Genomic DNA, 20,722 nt, shown 5'->3' on the forward strand with positions numbered 1-20,722 from the left:
ACTTCCTTGATTTGAGTTTCTTCCTGTCCAACATGGTTCAACAGTGGATGGCAGAATCGCAACTCTGTTGCGCTGCCAGTGATAGGGATGGGGTTCAAATCCTACTCTCTCTGTGAGGAGTTTTTATGTTCTCCATGTGTGTTTGTAGGTTTTCCCTGGGGTGGGGGAGGGGGGTCCAGATTTTTCCCACTGTTCAAAAAGTATGAGCGTGTTGAAGGTGAATTGGGAGGCACAGGTTTCTGGGCCTAAAGGGTCTGTTACTGTGCTGTAACGAATCTTAAAGTATCGCATTGACTCTGATATGTCACTAATGTAAATCTTGGTAGTAATGGTGTGTATGATTCAGCTTTGTCTTAATGACTGCGGCTATTGGCCTCGTCTCTCATGTGGAATCCTATAACTTGGGTGTTTTGGAATTACCTCGTTGTGAGGAGCATATCTGAATGAATAGCTTCACTAATTACTTACCATGTTCATGTTTAAGGTCCATCTATCCTTGTCTGCCCAGTCTGGACTGGAAAATTGTAAATGTAATTCCACCCTTTAAGAAGGAAGAGAGGCAAAAGACTGTAAATTTTAGACCAATCTTCACATTTAAAAAATCACGTAATTTGTTATCTTTTCCAAACAAATACAAGCTTTCATTTTGCCAACGATTCATATTTAAATCCACATAATTTTTCCAAGTAATCCCAATACATTTCCTCGCCACTGCTCATGCTAACTGAATAAACTCAATTTGAGATTTATCCATTCTTAAACCCATTGTTAAAGTTGTAATATACCCCATTTAAAAAAAGCAGTGGATCTAACATTAAAGTAGTGTCCAATAATTCCGCCTTAAACTCTTTAATTTTTATCCTAAAAGACTTACTTTATCACACAACCAGACAGAATTGAAAAAAAAAGTACCATTTTGAGTCCCACAATTAAAACATAAATCCGAATGACTAAATCCATATCTTTTTAACTTTTCCGGCATTTAATACAACTGATGTTGAAAATTATAGTTCACCAAATTTAGTCACACTATCTTCACACAGAGTAGTCCATCCTTCTTGGGATAATTCTAAGGATAAATTTTTCTCCCATTTAGGCTTTGATTTATCTAAATCCAGTTTAGCCATTTTTTCTTGCAACAAAGAATACATTTCTGAAATAAATCCCTTTCTGCCCCATTTACAATTAAATTTTTTAATTTAGTTAACTTAGGCATGTTCAATTCCCACCCAAAACTCTTCACTACTGGAGCATGTACTTGAAAATATGCAAGCAAAGAATTTAACAGTACCTCAATTTTTTACTGAAGCCTAACATAAGAAAAAAAATCCCATCTTCAAAACAATCTGCTAACACTTGAATACCTTTCATCTGGCAAATCTTTAAACACTGAGATTACTCATTGAGAAGGATATGTATTTATCCTGATATAATGGAATTTGTAATAAAACCTTCTCTCCAGTTCCTATTGACAGATTTCTTTTATACCAAGTATCACATACATGTCATAATACTGGCACATTATAATAATGCAAAAGACGAGGAGTCCATCTAAATATACATTGATGTATAATAGAATGAAAAATCTGTGCTAATAACACTTTAGCACAGTGTGGAGGTTGATTAACATTGAACATCCTATTAATAAATTTTAACTGATAATTAACTAATAATTTAATGAATAATTCTGAAAATGAAGCCATTGTCGTCCCTAATGCATATAGCCATGTTAAATTTAGCAATAATACTCTAGCAAATGTACCTTTCTATAAAAATATTCTGATTGCTGCATAACTCTTTAAAAAATATGTTTGGAAGCGAACATGGAATTGATTGAAAAAGATATTGAATATAAGGAAAATTATTCTTTTTAATACAATTCACATGTGCCATTCATGTCAAAGGAAGGTTTTTCCATTTGATTAAATCAGCTTTAATTTTATCAATAGAGAAACATAGTTCAACTTACACAAATGTTGATAATCCACATCAACCATTACCTCTAAATATTTAATTTTCATTTTTCATCTAAGCTGTGTAATCTGTTTACAAGCAGGATAATCTTCCTCTGTAATTGGTAATATCTTCCTCTTATCCCGATTAACCTTATAACCAGACATTTCTCCATATTGTACCAAACAGGTTTGCAGATGTCATAACGATTACTGAGGATTTGTTAAATATATTGGTACAAAGGAACCTTATATTCTCTTCCTTTATTTTAATCCCACTAATTTTATCATTTTGTCTTATAGCTTGGGCTAGCGGTTCTATCACCAATGGTGACAAAGGACAACCTTGCCAAGTGGAGCGTGTTAAATTAAACGTATCTGAAATTTGTCCATTCGTCACCATCCTCACCAAGGGATTTTTATACAAGTCTTTAACCCAACCAGGTAAAAAAGGTCCAAACTTAAATCTTTCAAGTATTTAAATAAAAAGTACCTTTCAACTCGATCAAAGGCTTTTTCTGCATCTAATGCCACTATTATTGATTGATTCAAACAATGTCTTGACACATGAATCAACGTCAACAGTCTAACAATTCTTTCAGAAGAAAATCTATTCTTAATAAAACCTGCTTGATCAACATGTATTAAACGTGATAAATACTTCACAAGTCTATTAGCCAATACCTTAGCTACTATCTTATAAACTACATTTAATAACGATATTGTTTGATATGAGGCAACTTTCAATGGGGCTCTTCCTTTTTTGCAATAACTAAGTCTAGCTCTAGAAAAGGATTCTGGAAATGCTTTTGCTCTTCTGTAGCTTGTTTATGAACATCCATCAAAAGAGGAGACAAGACTTCATAAAATTTTTTATAAAACCCTCCTGTAAACCCATCTTCTCCAGGTGATATTCAATATCGCTTCTTCAATTTCTAAATCACTGAAAGGAACTTCCAATTCTGTCCTATCTTTATCGTCCAAAACCAAGAACTCCAAACTACCTAAAAAAAACTCAACACGTTCCTCATCCTGACTTACATCAAAAGGATATAAATTCTGGTAAAATGAGTGAAATTCATCATTCATTTCCTGAGGTTTAAAAGTAACTCTTATATTATTTCTTATCGCATTTATTGTCCTTGATGCCTGTTCAGTCTTTAATTGCCAAGCAAAACTTTATGCGCTCTTTCTCCTTACTCATAGTAATTCTATTTAGATCATTGTATTAATTTTTCATATTTATATGTTTGCATTATATTATAACAGTTTCAACTGAATCAAAAAAGTCTTTTATCCACAGTCGAATTTCGTTGGAATTCCTTCTCTCAAATTGTTATTTCCTTCTCCAAATTTTGCCTCTCTGCCAAATGCTGTGTCTTAATTCTTGCAGAATAATTGATTATCAGACCTCTTAAATAAGCTTTTGAAGCATCCCACAAAACAAATTTACTTTGTACTGAATATATATTAATTGGCAAATAAGATTGAATATGGTCTTTGATTTAACTTAGAAACTTTGATTGCTTCAATAACATCCCATTAAACCTTCACCGATAAGGGGTCTCTACATTATGCAAACCAGAACATGTGCAGGTGCACAATCCTTTATCCAGATCCCTTTGGGGGGGGGGGGTCACTGTGTTCTGAATTTCAGATTTTTTTGTATTTTGGAAAGCCAGATTTAAGCCCACCCAAATTATGCTGCTGTATCCACCCCCACTCCCTTCCAGTCACACTGATATTTTTGCTCCACTCCTCACCTGCCTGACTCGCGCTGCCATCTCTCTCTCCCATTTGCTGATGTTTGGAGCTTTCCGGATTTTAGATGTCTGGAAAAAGGATTGTGTACTTCTACTTAACAATGAGGAATGATCTGATAAAATCCTACTCATATACTCTGCATGTATAAATCTACCCTGTAATTGTGCTGATGTTAAGCAAAAGTCGATTCTCAAAAAAGGATCATGTCTGGGTGAATAAAAAGAAAAGTATTTTTCTGTCAGAATTAACTTACTCCACATTTCCACCAAATTCAAATCTTTCATTGAGTCTAACATCCATTTAGCCATTTTGGTTCTTTGTACAGTTTTTGGAAATTTATCCAACACACAATTAAAATCCCCACCAACCAAAATATTTTCATGAGCTTGACCCAGATTCAAAAAATTTCACAAATAACATCTTCATTATTTTCATTGGGTGGATAAACATTCATCAAAGTCCATGCTTCAGCAAAAATTTTACAATTCACCAACAGCTCTCTACCCAATGTGGCAGAGAATGATTCCAACTGAAACGGTAACTTCTGATGAACCAAAATAGCAACTCACCTCGAGCTTTCGAATTAAATGGAGATACAAAAACATGTCCGACCCAATCTCTTTTCAATTTCATATGTTCTTTCTCAGACAAACGAGTTTCTTGCAAAAAGGCCACATCAACTTCTTTATATATGCCAATATTCCCTTCCTTTTCATCGGATTATTAAGTCCTTTAACATTGAAGGTCACAAAATTTAAATGAGCCATAACTTAATTTCCTCTTGAGATTAACACTTCACAGAGCAATTACATATTTAAAAAACCCAAACCCCCCTTTCAAACAATAAGAAACCCCTGTAAAAAATGTAAAAATCTACAAGTACAAAAGTCGGACCCCCCTCTGTGGACCAGCTGCAGTTAATACCACAAATGACAGATGGCTTTAGAAGTAGCAGAGTCAATCACCACCCCCCAACCGAACATTAAAACATCCCAATGGTAACACCCACATTGAGCTTGAGCTTCATCTTCAACATCACTCACCAATTCTGATTCCAATTCTTTTCCCTGTTCCCTTCCCAATTTTAACCTCGGGCATTTTCCCCATCAATTCCTTCAAATCTGGGAAGGAATTTGCAAAAGATAATGCAGCATAAAGACTCTCAAAACATTGAGACTGATCTGGCCCATAATTCACCTTAAATATCATCGGATACAGAAAAGTAAACTTATACCCTTTCTTCCACAGCACTGCTTTGACCAGATTAAACTCTTTCCATCACTTAATAATCTCCTGACTTAAATCAGGATAAAATAAAACCCTATTGCCTTAAACCATCATTGGGCTTTGATCAAGGCAAGCTTTCTGAACTGCAAGCCGCAATATAATTTCTCAATCCTGATATCACAAACATCTTAAAAGAACTGCTCTTGACATTTGACCCAGAAAAGGTTTTCTCCTTCACACCCTATGAGCCCTATCGAAAAAGTCTCGACTCCCAACATCTCTGGAATCCATTTCCAGAAATAATTTTACAGGATCTGAACCATCAATATCTTCCGGCAGACCAACTATCTTAATATTAATTCGACAACTTTGATTTTCTAACGAATCAATGTTTTTTTAACAAATCTCTCTTCTGGACATCCTAGCCTGTGAACAACTCCTCAATATGATCCATTCTCTCCACATAATGGTCCCCACAGTCCTTACAGTCAATAAAAATGTCTTCGATCTTCTTAAATTGATCTTGTCCAGTATCCACTGCTGTTAAACTCTTATTAATATCAACTAGAATAAATGTAATTTATTCACACATACCAGCCATTATTTCCTTTATACCAGCAAATTGATCATTTAAAGTTTCAAAATATTAGGTCATAGAAGACATCATCTTTTCATTTGGTTGGATCAGTTCTGTAGACATGAAGTTGACTTCCATCCCTGTTGCATGGGCCTTAAAGACTGGGGAAGGTGTCTGTGGTTAAGCAACAGCTTTCATTGGAGAAGGAGATGTTCTTAAAGCCTAAGGCCTTCCTTCAGTAAGTCCAACTGCAGCAAATAGTCATTCTTGCTCTTCTTCTCGAATTTCTGAGTTGTCCTCCTCCACCTCATACCTGGCTGCCCTACTGTGGATTTCTTGCATGTGAGAACATCCATCCATGCTGAGAAGCTCAGTAGCACCAGAGGAGCATCTACAGATGGGCCGCTGCATACAGTCAGTCGCCTTCCCGCGAACTCGCGCTCACATTTGGGCACCCACCCCCCTGCTCTCCTTAGTCAAGCCAGGCTTGGGTCGGATTCCACGCTCACTCTCCTGGCCCACCCCCAGGCCAAAGATCTTGGCGATATCTTGCGTCTCTGGAGGCGCAGAGGATGCACACGTTTCTTCCAGCTTCTCTTGGGTTTCACATTGAGGATTTGGATCTATCTCTAACTGCTCCTGAGGTTCCTTCTGGAAGGTCGGCCTTGCTTCTTCTGCACTTTTCACAGGTTGAAAACCTAGGTTTTTTTCTAAGTTGCTGGTAATGAAATGGTATTGTATGAACTGACCAGTATAGGCATGGGCTGGCCCACCCTCCTGATGACATCCTCTCCGAGACTCCTCCCTGGACTCCTCCCCTGTGACCCAGGCCATAAAGGTCGAGCCACCTCTTCCATCCCTTCACTTACCTAGCTTGCACGCGGGCCTGCAGTCTTGTGTGTAATAAAGCCTATCGCTCCCCTTAGTCTTTGTCTTTTTGATTATTAGGGCAACTGTCAGTGCCCAACACTGCTGTTTTCCTTTCTTCATTTCCAGAATCCTACAGTAGTAAATTAATGTTCAAAACATTGATAAAGTCAAAAAATTCACTACAGTTCGAGTATTGAATAGTTCAGTCAGGGAGAGGTGTCTTCTCAGGTCATTTTCTGATGCCATCTTTCCACAACCCCCCCCTCCCCAACCTCCCCTCAGCTGACTCCTTGAACACCATCCAATCCATGAACTCTAGGCAGCCCTGCACCTGTCTTCCCTCACGTGACCACCTTTTGGTTGTCCTGATCTCGTAAGTGTTGTGAGCAATTTTAGGCCCCATTTCTAAGAGAGGATGTGATGGTCCAGAGGTGGTTTACAAGAATGACCCTGGGGATGAGAGGAATAATTTGATGGTTCTGGGCCTGTACTCGCCCGAGTTTAGAAGGATGAGGCAGGACCTCATTGAAATCTGATGAATAGTGAAAGGGCTGGATAGAGAGAATTTTGCCAGTACTGGGAGAGTGAAGGACCAATGGGCACAACCTCAGTATAAAAGGATGTCTGCTTAAAATGGAGATGGAGAATCATTTTCATCTCGAGCAGTGATTTTCAAACTCCTCCTTCACACCCCCACCCCCTGGATCATATTCCACTGAATCCTTGTGCCAGAAGAGCTCTGTTAGTAAGGAATTACTTAAGGTGGAATGTGATTGGAAAGAAAAAGTTTGAAAACCACTGTTTTAATTGTACGTCATTGACTTATTCTGTGTGTGGTTTTATAACTCTAGAGGGAATGGACCAATGACAATTTTTCTCAAGCAAAATTTTTCCTTCACAATTGGGTCCACTGCAGTCATTCTCAGCCTTTTTACCCATTCATATGCCACTTTAAGCAATCTCTTACGCATTTTTCGACATTCCAAGAAATAAAGTCCCAACCTGTTCAAGCTTTCCCTGTAGCTCAACTCCTGAAGATCTGGCAGCTTCCTAGTAAATCTTCTCTGCACTCTTTCAATCTTACTAATACCCTTCCTGTAGCTAGGTGACAAGAACTGCACGCAATACTCTAATTTTTCCCTCACCAACATCTTTTACAACCTCACCATAACTTCCAAACTCCTAATTTCAATATGTTAACTAATGAATGCCAAGATGACAAAAGCTGTCTTTAGAACCCTGTCGTCCTGTGACACCACTTTCATGGAATTATGTAACTGTGTTTTATCTCTTGCTGCCGATTTGTATAACTTCTCTGTTCAATTTCATAATGTTGGCTTCTGGACTATTTTATTGTGCTCTTGATCTAGAGCGTTCTGGCAGAGCAAAACAATTTTTTTCTTTTGTCAGGTCAAATTTTGTCACATTGATCCAAAAACAAGTATTTTCACCATTTCTTCATTTCAGATTCTCTGCAGCTGTGGTATTGTACCTCACAGTGACGGCATCATGTTTGTCTTGTTTATCTTTTGCCCCTGCATCCAGACAGATGTGCTGATCAACGAGTCGATTCCACTCATCCAGCACCACTGCCATTTCTGCTGCTCGGGCATTTCATCCCACATATTCAATTTGTTATTTCCCCTCTTCTTTTTCTCAGCAAAGAGAATCAGGTTTATTTGATCATCTTTCTGAATCCCAGTGAAAGGTTATGGACCTGAAAGTTTCAACTCCAATTATTTTTCCAGTAGATGACCCGCTGAGTATTTCTAGCATTGAGTTTTTATTTTACTGCCTTGGTGTATTACTGAGTGCTTTGAATGGGAGAAGAAATGTGGGTTGGGTTAAGTAAAGACGTAAAAGTGGAGGGTTCATGGAAATAGTTAATTCATCTTTTCAAATTTTGGAGTCTCCTGCCGGAAAGCGTGGGATAATCGCGGGGCTTAATTCAAACCTGCCGGCAGCAAACTCTTAATGAGGTCCCACCTTGTCCTGTGGAGCCCAGCACATATAACCATATGACCGTTTACAGCACGAAAACAGGTCATATTAGCCCTTCTAGTCTATGCCAGTTCACATGAACAACTCCACTAGTTTTCCCCTCCAACACTCTGGCCATATCCCTCCAACCCCCTCATATCCATGTACACATCCAACCTTCTCTTAAATGACCGAAACGACCCTGCCGCAATTATCTCTTCTGGAAGATCATTCCATTCTGCCACCACTCTCTGAGTGAAGAAACATCCTCTAACATTCCTCCTAAATTTTGCACCCTTACCTTGAACTCATGCCCTCTTGTTCCAACCTCCCCTGCCCTCAGGGGAAAGAGTCCACTCACGTCTAGTCTATCTCTTCCTTTCATAATTTTGAATACCTCTATCATAACCCCCTTCATCCATCTACGTTCCAATGAATAAAGTCGCTGTCTCCTTAATCTTTCTCTGTCCTCTAGATGTTGTAAGCCACGTATCATTTTTGTAAATCTTTTCTGCACCCTCTCCACCTTATCTATTTCCTTCCTATATTTGGAGACCAGAACTGAAAACAATTCTCCAAACCTGGCCTCACCAATGCCTTAAACAGTTGCAGCATCACTTTCCAACTATACTCTCGTCTATGCTATGATTTATGAAGCCCAGCAGACCATATCTCATGATAAGACCCACTGTCTTAACGTCCCTCATATGGAAGATTTTGCCTCCTATCTGCACAATTTCTGTGCTTTCTCCATGGTTGAGCTTGTCATGAGATACCATCAGATCCCATCCATAAGGAAGACTTGCCTAAAATGGTGATTATTACCCCTTCTGGGCTTTTGGAATGTCTTAGGATGCCTCTTGAGTTGAAGAATGGTGTTCAAACCTGCCAGCGGGTTATAGACACTTTGGACAGAGATTTAGAGTTCCCTTAGATCTACTTGGATAACATCTGGTAAAAACAATCTCGTCACGAATATTCTGTCCAGACCGATTGAATATCATATTCAGTGTGACGTTGCTATTCCTGAATTAGCCAGTGTCCAGGCAATGGACCCAGATGTTCAGGCATACAGTACGGCCATTAATAACCTGTACATACAGCAGAGGGCAGCACAACTGGGTGGCCAACCTTACTTTGTGACATGTCTTTGGGCTACATTAGACCAATGTTTCCTGCATCTTGGAGGAAACACCTTATTGACCAGATACACAGCTTATCTCATCCGTCCATCAAAACATCTGTCAAGCTCATGTCAAATAAATATGTATAGCATGGACTGAGAAAAGGCGTCGTGCAATGTGTTTGCACATGTACCTCCTGCCAGACTGCCAAAATTCAGTGCCACACTAAGGCACCTCTTCTACATTTACTGACAGTATGAAGGCAGTTGGAACATGTGCATGTGCACCTGCTTGGATCATTGCCAGAATCTCACAACATGAGATACATTCCAACAGTTATAGAACATTTCACGCGCTGGCCAGAGGCCATCCCGTTGCCATCCAGTGAAACTGACAAAAGGGCCAAAGCATTCATCGTCAACTGGATGGCCAGATTTGGTTTTCCCACATTAATTCAGTCCGCGGAACACAATTCACCCACGTTCCCACCGGCAACTGAAGTCTACTTTTAAGACCCGACTCACTGGTCCCAATTAGATTGATGAGTTGCCATTCGTTCTTTTGGGAGTGCACACAGCTCCAAAGTAAGATATGTCTGCATTGTCCGGAGAGATGGTTTATGGTACGGTCCTTACAGTTTCATGGGACATACATTTCACAACCAACTCTGATCTGAACTTCCTTCCACAGCTTCGACATGGTATCACGATCAGCAAAGCTTTTCCAACCCACTGGCTTGGATCCCCCTAACAGAATGTACCCCACCACTCCTGGACACTGATTTTGTTTTTGTGCACAGACAGGATCCAGGAGTGCTGTTACAACGACCGTATGAGGGCGTTTTCCGTGTGGTGAAGAAGGATGGGTTTGAGTATACTTTGGACATTGGGGGACATTCGCAGCTGTTTCGTTGGGACAGACAAAAGCTTGCCCATGTGGATCCCGCTTCACCCATTCAGTGCCCCCAGCCCAGACGATGAGGGTGTCCACCTAAGGTGCATGCAACTGGTGTTTTACTTTCTGGCGACGGTTCTGGGGGGGGTGGGGGTGTATCAGCTGTGTCGCGGGCCGAGACGGCAAGGTTCTTTAGCGGGCACATGAAATCATAAGGCAGATAGCTGGGAACATATCCATTTAATTGACCGCATGCACGTGGTCCTGTGTGCCAAGGAATGGCACGTTGATCTGTGATTTCCCCTGCCGGAAGGTACAGGACACTCACAGGGCTTAATTTAAACCTGTGGTCCCGTGGATCTGCAGCAAACTCATAAATGATGTCCCGCCTTGACCCATGGAGCCCGGGACACGCTGTAAATAGAAGAAGCCTGTAAAGACTGAATAAAGCAGTTTTGTATTGACTAACCTGGTATGTGTGTGTGTTGCTTTAGTAGCTCTATCGAAGTAGACGCTACATATATAAATATTTGGGAGGATGATCACACTTACAGGATACTTTTCATCCATCTCACAGCCTGTGGGAAGATGCTATTCCCCAGCCTGTAAGTCCTGATTTTGATGATGGACGTGGTTAAAGATGCTGTTCACTAGATCAAAATGGTCTTTGTACTATTCCTTGAGCCCGATTTGAACAACACTCCCAGTAAATGTCATCTACAGAAAAAGGGAGACCCCAGTGATCCTCAGTACTCTGCATCATTCCTGTCTGATGCTCTACAGCAACTAGTCCATCCAAAGGTCGAGATTCAACTGCGCTCCTGTAAAATCTCAGGATGAGAGCCGTTGGCCTTGACCTCCTCAGCCTCCTTGGGATGTGTAGGCCCTTCCTGACTGATAAGGAGGTGTGATTGTTTTTTGTATTAATACGTGAGCTGTATGGATGGGAATTTTACGTGATTGTATTGTCTATTCTTGCTCTTTAACAATCTTAAGTGGATAGAAGTAGTCATTGTACTTTAGGATGTACAATCATGTACATATTCCCCTTAAATAGCCATTTGGCCCAGATGTCTATTCAGTCCAAGAATACTTTCCATCACAGGCAGATTTTAAACAATAACACCATTCATTCTTAAACAAACATTGTTTTAAATTTTCTTTAAAAAAAACAGGATCAAACTTTAACTTATCACTATTAACAGCCTTCCATTACCCCCTTCTAATTTGAAGTGCTGGTGTATTTAATGTGCATAAAGTTCTTTGACACAACTCCAAGTTCACCGGTGTCTATCAATTCTTATACTGTGCATAGAATTCAACATTTATGAATTTGAATATGAATGATAAGCTCTGGTGCTTAAAAGTAAATGTTTACCCTCCAGGAAAGCTCTTGTTGGTTTCAGAGAGGGATTTCCTGCTCATTGGACACACATAAACTGATTCCCTCTGTCTTGCTAAAGAAACTTGACCCATCAGGGTTTTGCAAATGATAATCTCTTCTGCAGGTGACCATGGAGTTCCTTTTGTTTCCCTTATTTCAGATGAAACACCATTTCTAGCCAGCCATTTCCTCTTGTATGGACAACAAAGTTTTTCAACAGGCTGAACGGAGAACTCAAAACCCGTCTTCAAAACAAGATGCCAGCTTGCCATCTCTCTCTCTCTCTCTCTCTCTCTCTCTCCCCCTCTCTCTTTGTTCGAAAAAGCCTATTTGGTCTCTCTTCTCTGCTTGCAAAACCACATGATCTTCTTAGAATAGCAAACTGGTACCAGCCAGATGACTGCACTGGACCCAAACTTCTGAGTCCATTCATCTGTTGCTTTAAAAACAATAATCCATTTACACCTGCTTTTGAAATTCTTTAGCAAAACAGTCTCCTTGTTTTGTCTTTGCAAAGGCTCTTGGCGCCTGAATGACTCACTCTCAGCAAAGCGCTTGCTTTTTAAATAAGAGCTGTTTTGTGAAGTGTATGTGTTTGTTGTGACCTTAACGACTCCTCCAATCCATCTCTTTCAAAAACATCTCTATATACAATGTAAAATACATAATCTGTCACAGGACAGATGCAGCAGAGGAGTTGTGATAAAATCAATGGTGTCCTTGCAAAAAAAAAAGAGTGGGAAGAGATATAATCTGGTGAGTGGAGTTTGTAATAGTTTAAAACTTGAACCTCTCTCTATTTCAGGAGACAATTTACTGTCATGTAATTACAAAGTATCATATCAGACAAAATTGCTTTTTTCCTGCTGTAAGACAGACAGACTCACCTCTGGCAGAAATTTCCTGTAATGCCTCTTGCAGTCAGAGAAAGACTGAGTGCTCTCTCCCGCCCCCCACCACCCCAAACCCTGGGCCAAGTCACTGAGGGTCTGTGGATTCGCTTTTAATACTCACAGACCAATCCAAGTCATTGGCAATGTGAGCTCCAGTTTTGAACCTCTGACATAATTAGGAACCATTTAGCACTCACTTGTATCCCAGGTCTGATACCTGACACCCATTAAGCCTGTTTTGACCCAGTCTCTAGCAATCCACAGCCTGGTGTGAGTTCCTTGACTGCTTTGTCCAGAAGCCCAAAGCCTGCATGGGTTCCTCTCCTCAAGTCACCAACAGCCTGCCACCTATGTGGGTATTTCAGCTGCAGAACCCCTCACTGGTCTGCTTCCTTGGTCACTGACCCGTGGATTGAATCCTCTGCTTCTGAGATGTTGGTGGGTGTGGTCTTTCTGTTTTCTTGTGCCCTGCACTAGTCGTCCGCTTCCCCAGAGCTCACTGTGGCGAGGAAATCTAACAAATCTAAATAAAAAAAATTTAACTAAGAGGAGAATCTTACATGTCTAGAGGGATGGAAAGGGCATTATTACAAATTGAAGCATAATATTTGAATATTCAGGTGCCAAATTTGCAAAAGCATAGAGTATATATTTCTCAAGCGAAATGTAATTTTTTCCAAAGGAATACAACTTTGAATTTTTGCATGTCATCTTGGCATCCCTAAAAATATATGTGATTTCCAAATAAGTTCAATACATGTCCTCATCACCGCTAACATTAATTTAACAAATTTCAATTGATATATTAATAGATTTAATTTGGGCCTTGTTCCTTCAATATTTCTTAATAAAAATTAGGTCAGATTCTGTGGAAAAACATCTCCTATAACTTGTTCCATAAATATTGTAATTCTCCCCAAAAAGATCTTGCATTAGGACAAAGATAAGTTGAATGAAAGAAAGTTGCAACATCTTCACCACACCTAAAACATTGATCTGATAATTCTGATTTTATTCTATTCAATTTCACTGGTGTAAGAAGTAACTGTAGAAGAAAAACTAGTTGTGAATTCCTTCCTCACTGCTGCAGTGTGCAACTCTGGTCAATAGATCCAAAATTCTGCATTGAAGTGAATTAATACAACTCCCCTGGATCATGTGATCAAGAGAGCAAAAATAAATTACAAAAGTAAGCTTGCGGCAAATATAAAAACCGACTACAAATGCTTTTATAAATATGTCAAGAGGAAAAGATTGGTGAAATCCAGAGTAGGTCCCTTGCAGTCGGAATCAGGGGAATATATAATCTTCTTTCTTTCTTTGGCTTGGCTTCGCGGACGAAGATTTATGGAGGGGGTAAATGTCCACGTCAGCGGCAGGCTTGTTTGTGGCTGACAAGTTCGATGCAGGACAGGCAGACACGGTTGCAGTGATTGCAGGGGAAAATTGGTTGGTTGGGGTTGGGTGTTGGGTTTTTCCTCCTTTGTCTTTTGTCAGTGAGGTGGGCTCTGCGGTCTTCCTCAAAGGAGGTTGCTGCCCTCCGAACTGTGAGGCGCCAAGATGTACGGTTTAAGGCGATATCAGCCCACTGGCGGTGGTAAATGTGGCAGGCACCAAGAGATTTCTTTAGGCAGTCCTTGTACCTCTTCTTTGGTGCACCTCTGTCACGGTGGTCAGTGGAGAGCTCACCATATAACACGATCTTGGGAAGGCGATGGTCCTCCATTCTGGAGACATGACCGACCCAGCGCAGCTGCATCTTCAGCAGCGTGGACTCGATGCTGTCGGCCTCAGCCATCTCGAGTACTTCGATGTTAGGGATGAAGGCACTCCAATGAATGTTGAGGATGGAGCGGAGACAATGCTGGTGGAAGCGTTCTAGGAGCCGTTGGTGATGCCGGTAGAGGACCCATGATTCGGAGCCGAACAGGAGTGTGGGTATGACAACGGCTCTGTATACGCTTATCTTTGTGAGGTTTTTCAGTTGGTTGTTTTTCCAGACACTTTTGTGTAGTCTTCCAAAGGTGCTATTTGCCTTGGCGAGTCTGTTGTCTATCTTGTTGTCGATCCTTGCATCCGATGAAATGGTGCAGCCGAGATAGGTAAACTGGTTGACCGTTTTGAGTTTTGTGTGACCGATGGAGATGTGGGGGGGGCTGGTAGTCATGGTGGGGAGCTGGATAATGGGGTATAAGGAAATGGCAGACCAATTAAATTCTTACTTTCGTTCTGTTTTTACAAGAGAGGATACAAATAACCTCCCAAGGATGTTGGGAAACATAGAGACTAATGTAAGGGAGGAGGTGAAAAAAATCAGTATCTCTAAGGACATAGTCTTGGAGAAATTGAAGGGATTGAAGGCAGATAAATCCCAAGGGCCTGAAAATCTACATCCTAGGGTACTTAAGGAAGTGGCCATTCAGATAGCAGATACTTTAAGAATTATTTTCCAGAACTCAATAGACTCAGGATCAGTACCCATGGATTGGAGGGTAGCTAATGTTACCCCAGTATTTAAAAAGGGGGGTAGAGAAAAAGCAGGGAATTTTAGGCCGGTGAGCCTTACATCAGTAGTGAGCAAAATGATGGAATCCATTATTAAGGATGTAATAGCGGAGCATATGACTAGCAGAAAAGGGATCGGACGGAGTCAACATGGATTTACAAAAGGTATATCGTGTTTGACCAATCTATTGGAATTCTTTGAGATGGTGACAGATAAAATAGATGGGAGAGAGCCAGTGGATGTGGTGTACCTGGACTTCCAAAAGGCCTTCGATAAGGTCCCGCATAAACGACTGTCTTCCAAAATCAAGGCTCATGGGATTGGGGGCAAAGTATTGATGTGGATTGAGAACTGGCTGGCAGGTAGAAGACAGAGAGTTGGGATAAATGGCTCGTTTTCTGAGTGGCAGGCGGTGACCAGTGGGGTGCCACAGGGATCTGAACTGGGACCCCAGCTGTTCACAATTTACATTAATGATCTGGATGAGGGGATTGGATGTAATATCTCCAAATTTGCAGATGACACTAAGCTAGGAGGGGTTTTGTGCACGGAAGAGGGGGTCAGGAAGCTCCAGTGTGATTTGGATAAATTGAGGGACTGGGCAGATACATGGCAAATGCACTACAATGTGGATAAATGTGAGGTTATCCACTTTGGTAATACAAACCGGAGGACAGATTACTATTTGAATGGCAATAGATTTAGAGATGGGGAAGTGCAGAGAGACCTAGGGGTACTTGTACACCAGTCTCTGAAGGCGAGCATGAAGGTACAGCAGGCGGTTTAAAAGGCAAATGGTATGTGGCCTTCATATAAAGAGGGTTTGAGTACAGGAACAAGGATACCTTACTGCAGCTGTACAGGGCCTTGTTGAGACCAGACCTGGAGTATTGTGTGCAGTTTTGGTCACCTTATCTAAGGAAGGATGTTCTTTCAATGGAGGGAGTGCAGAGGCGATTCACCAGGCTGATACCTGGAATGGCAGGAATGACTTATGAGGAAAGATTGCGCAAATTGGGATTGTACTCGCTGGAGTTTGGAAGATTGAGAGGGGATCTCATAGAGACATATAAAATTCTGGCAGGACTGGACAGAATGGATGCAGATGGGATGTTTCCAAGGATGCGAAAATCCAGAACCTGGGGCCATGATTTGAGGATAATAGGCAAACCATTTAGGACTGAGATGAGGAGGAATTTCTTTACCCAGAGGGTGGTGAATCTGTGGAATTCATTGCCACAGAGGGCAGTAGAGGCAGGTACATTCAATATATTTAAGAGGGAATTAGATATATTTCTTAATATAAGGGTATTAAAGGTTACGGAGAGAAGGCGGGGTCGGGGTTCTGAATTTTAAGATCAGCCATGATCTCATTGAATGGCGGAGCAGGCTCGAAGTGTCGAATTACCTACTCCTGCTCCTATCTTCTATGTTTCCATTGCCAAATCAGCTTCCTGAGGAGGTTTCCAAATCCAATAGCCTGAGTCACCTGACTCCAGGTGCAGTTTTCAAATAAAATCCTTGCTGACATCTGCGACATGACTGATGTAAAAACAATTATACTGAACTAATTTATGTCTTTCATTGAGATCCTTATATGGATATCCCCATATTTGCCAATCAATTAAATTATTCAGATCCATTTCCCACCTTTGTCTCAACTTATGAACTCCTCATTTAAAAGTTCCTACTTGTAATAAAGAGGACATCATCAAATAATTTTTTTAACAATTCCTCTTATAAGGAGTTCTATTTCAGTACAACATGGTTGGTCCTAACTTATCCTTCAAAAATGCTCTTAGTTGGAAATAGCAAAAAAGATTGCGATGAGTTATACGATATTTATTTCTCAGTTGCTCAAATGACATTAATTGACCCCTTTCATGACAATCTTCAACATTTATAATCCCCTTACGAAACCCGCTATCCAGAAATTGATGATCCTTTGAAAAAGATACGAGGATTTTGAATCAAAGCCATTCTGGGTGATGTACATCCACTTACAACAATTACATCATTTATTTTATCCCATATATTAATCAAATGTTTCAACAATTGTGTATCTTTATCACCAACCATTAATTTTGATTCCCACTTGTACATAAATTCTTCTGCTTTTCCCTCTCTTATTTTATTTGATTCTACTTTAACCCTTTCAAATAAAGAAGCAAGAAATCTCATTTGAGCTGCTTCATAACAATTTTTAAAATGAGGAAGCTGCAGTCCTCTCAATGCAGAATTTGCATTGGGTTATTTGTAACATGGGATTCAATCAGAAATGGGTTCATGTGACATAAAACCACGATGCAGAATGTTTTCTAAGAATGGAATACAAGAGGAGGGTTGACGAGGTCTCCAGCAGGATATCGATCACAAGATATAGGAGCAGAAGTAGGCCCGTCGAGTCTGTTCCACCATTCTTCCACTCAGCCACACTGCCCAGCTTTCTCCCCATTACCCTTAATTCCTTAACGTATCAAATACCTGTTAATCTCTGCCTTAAATACACCCAATGACCTCACGTGGGTTTCACGACCCACTGACAAAATCAATTTTTCCACATTTGTTTTAAATTGACACTCTTTTATCCCGAAATTATGCTCTCCTGTCCTCGAATCCCCTACCATGGGAAACATCTTTGCCATATGTACTCTGTCCAAGCCTTCCAGCATTTGAAATGCCTCTGAGGTCCCCCTTATCCTTCTGTACTCCAACTAGTACAGTCATGTATGGTTACATGATATTATGTCTTGTTGATATTTACCACTCGGGAAGGTTCTTTTTGGTTTTCAGACAGAGGTGTGTTGTTCATGGAAGCATTAGTGTTTCTGTGACTCAACGTACCAGCATCTGAAATCCGTTTTCTCTTCAGAAAAGCTTGATAGCTTCAGCATGGAGCAGAGTTGAGCCACGACTTTGCAGGTATTTAAGTGAGTGTGTGGGCAGGGTTTGTTCTGGACCAACAATCTCACCAAATGACTCTGCTTGAAATCAAGATTCAAACCATTTTGTGGAATACAATAGGAATTGTTCAACAAGAGCCTGGTGTTCCCTGAGGAGTTTTCTTTCAATAGTGGAAATTATTTTTTTTTAAAAGCCCGTTAATATTCCTGATACAGATCTTTGTATTTAACTTTCACGTTGCTATCTGTTGTTAACTTTGAGGCCTTTCATGGGGTGACTGGGTGGAATTTTTGCTTTAACCAAGCAGTTCTCTTGCAATTTTTCAACTGTTGGATGCGATTCAGTTGCTTGCAAGTTTAGCAAGTGGGATTTTGATGTGAAATTGCAACTCACAGCGTCATTTTTGTGTTTGAAAGTGCCAACGTGAAAATTTTAACTTTGGTCTCCTTGGTTTGCTTAAGTTTACAGAGGATACATTGGGTCAAGCTGAGAAGACAGAGTTGGATGCCCATTTGGCGAATCGGCTGGGCCAAGCAGAAAGCACAAAACGAGGGACTGAAAAAATAATGAAGCAGACTGAAATGCTGTTGAACCAAACCCAGGTAAAGAATGTAATTTTGTGCAGCGTACTTAAGAGACCAAATGATTTGGTCTTTTAGTGGTGACCTATTTAAATTAACAAAATCTGATTAGAATTGAAGTTTATGGAATGTTTGGAAGTTAATGTTTGTAATTAAGATAAATGAACAATACAATGAGCCTGGTGTCACAGTATCTGCCTCAGTCTACCGTACATCACCGTTAAACCTTCTCACTACTGTGAACTTGGTGTCACAGTATTGATCTCAATCTATCGTACATCACTGATAAACCTCTTCCCCACTGTGCACCCTGTGTCACGGTATCCATCTCAATTTACCGTACATCACTGTTAAACGTTCTCCCCAATGTGAACATGATGTCACAGTATCTGACACAGTTTAAAGTAAATCACTGTTAAACCTTCTTACTACTGTGGAATCCATCTCACATTTTCTGCCTCAATCTACCGTTCATAAACATTAAACCTTTTCCTCCTGTGAAACTGGTGTTAAAGTATCTGCCTCAGTTTAATGCACATCACCATTAAGCTTTCTTACTGCCCTAAACTCAGTGTCACAGAATATGTCAACGTCTACTGTACTTTACCATTAAAACATCTCCCCACTCTGAACCTGGTGTCGCAGTATCTCACTACAGTTTATCGTACATGACTGTTAAACCTTGTTAATGTTGTGAACCCATAGTCTCAGTATCTCTTATCAGTCTACCATACATCATCGTTAAACCTTCACACATCTGTGAATGGGTGTCACTGTATCTGACACAGTTTATCGTAGATTACTGTGAAACCTTTTCACTGCTGTGAACCCAGCGTCACAGTAACTGTCTCAGTCTACCGGACATCATCGTTGAACTTATCCCCACTGTGCACCTGGTGTCACATTATCTACCTCAACATACCGTACATCACCGTTAAACCTTCTGCCCATGTGAACCTGGTGTCACAGTATCTGACACAGTTTATCGGACATTACTTTTCAACTTTCTCACTGCTGTGAACCCAGTGTCACAGTAACTGTCTCAGTCTACCATCTATCATTGTTGATCATTCTCCAACTGTGAACCTGGTGGCACAGTATCTGCCTCAGTCTCCCATATATCACCATTGAACCTCCTCCCCACTGTGAACCTGGTGTCTCTGTATCTGCCTCAGTCTACCATACATCACCGTTAAACATTATCCCCATTGTGCACCTGGTATCACTTTATCTACCTCAACATACTGTACATCACCATTAAACCTTATTCTCATCTGAACCTGGTGTCACAGTATCTGCCTCAGTCTACAGTGCATCACTGTTAAACCTGATCCCCACTTTACTCCTGGTGTCAAATTATCTACCTCAACATACCGTACATCACTGTTAAACCTTCTCCCTCTGTGAACATGGTGTCACAGTATCTGACACAGTTCATAGTATATCACTGTTAAACCTTCTCACAAATGTGAATCCTACTATAAAATAATACTCCCCTTCTAAGTCTCGCTGTATTCGAATCCCACCTATTTTAAAAATTCCAAAAAAAAGAGAAAAATCAATCCTAAAACAAGCTACTCAAAAGTAGTAGCCCCCTAAAAATCTGGGCGTGGTAAAGTCCACAAGTGGCAGGTGACTAAAGGATTCAGTGTCACCCAGCCCCAGTCAGACTTTCACAAAGTACTGAAACAAAAACATTCAACCCAGTGATTCCAGTCCCAATGATTGTTCCGGATCTTCAATATCGAGAAGACTTTGCGTCAATTCAACTTTTTTCCCATTCTTTCCATATTTTCCAATCTTCCCATTTCCATTCCCATTGACCCTTCCCTTCGGTGACAATGGTGACGATCGCCCATTTCCTTGTACATCTGGCAATGAATTAGCAAATATTAAAGGATCATGGTCATTCTCAAAAAACTGAGATTGAAAATTCCTATAAAAATCTTTCAATACTGCCGAATAACGAAAAGCAAATTTATATCCCTTTCGCCACAATACTTCTTAAGCCGAATTAAATTCTTGGTCTCTTCTGATAATTTCTTGACTCAGATCTGCATTAAAAA

General features: G+C 40.4%; 1 long non-coding RNA gene across 1 annotated transcript; it reads left to right on the forward strand.

Annotated features, from left to right (window-relative positions):
* The first annotated feature begins 2,273 nt into the window (after positions 1-2,273).
* On the forward strand, positions 2,274-18,815 carry LOC138745309 (uncharacterized). Its single transcript, XR_011346157.1, has 3 exons — positions 2,274-2,396; positions 10,294-10,489; positions 18,537-18,815. It is a non-coding gene; the product is annotated as an uncharacterized lncRNA (long non-coding RNA).
* Positions 18,816-20,722: the final 1,907 nt, after the last annotated feature.

Source organism: Narcine bancroftii, chromosome 11 (genome assembly GCF_036971445.1).
Source record: "Narcine bancroftii isolate sNarBan1 chromosome 11, sNarBan1.hap1, whole genome shotgun sequence".
Classification (NCBI taxonomy): domain Eukaryota; kingdom Metazoa; phylum Chordata; class Chondrichthyes; order Torpediniformes; family Narcinidae; genus Narcine; species Narcine bancroftii.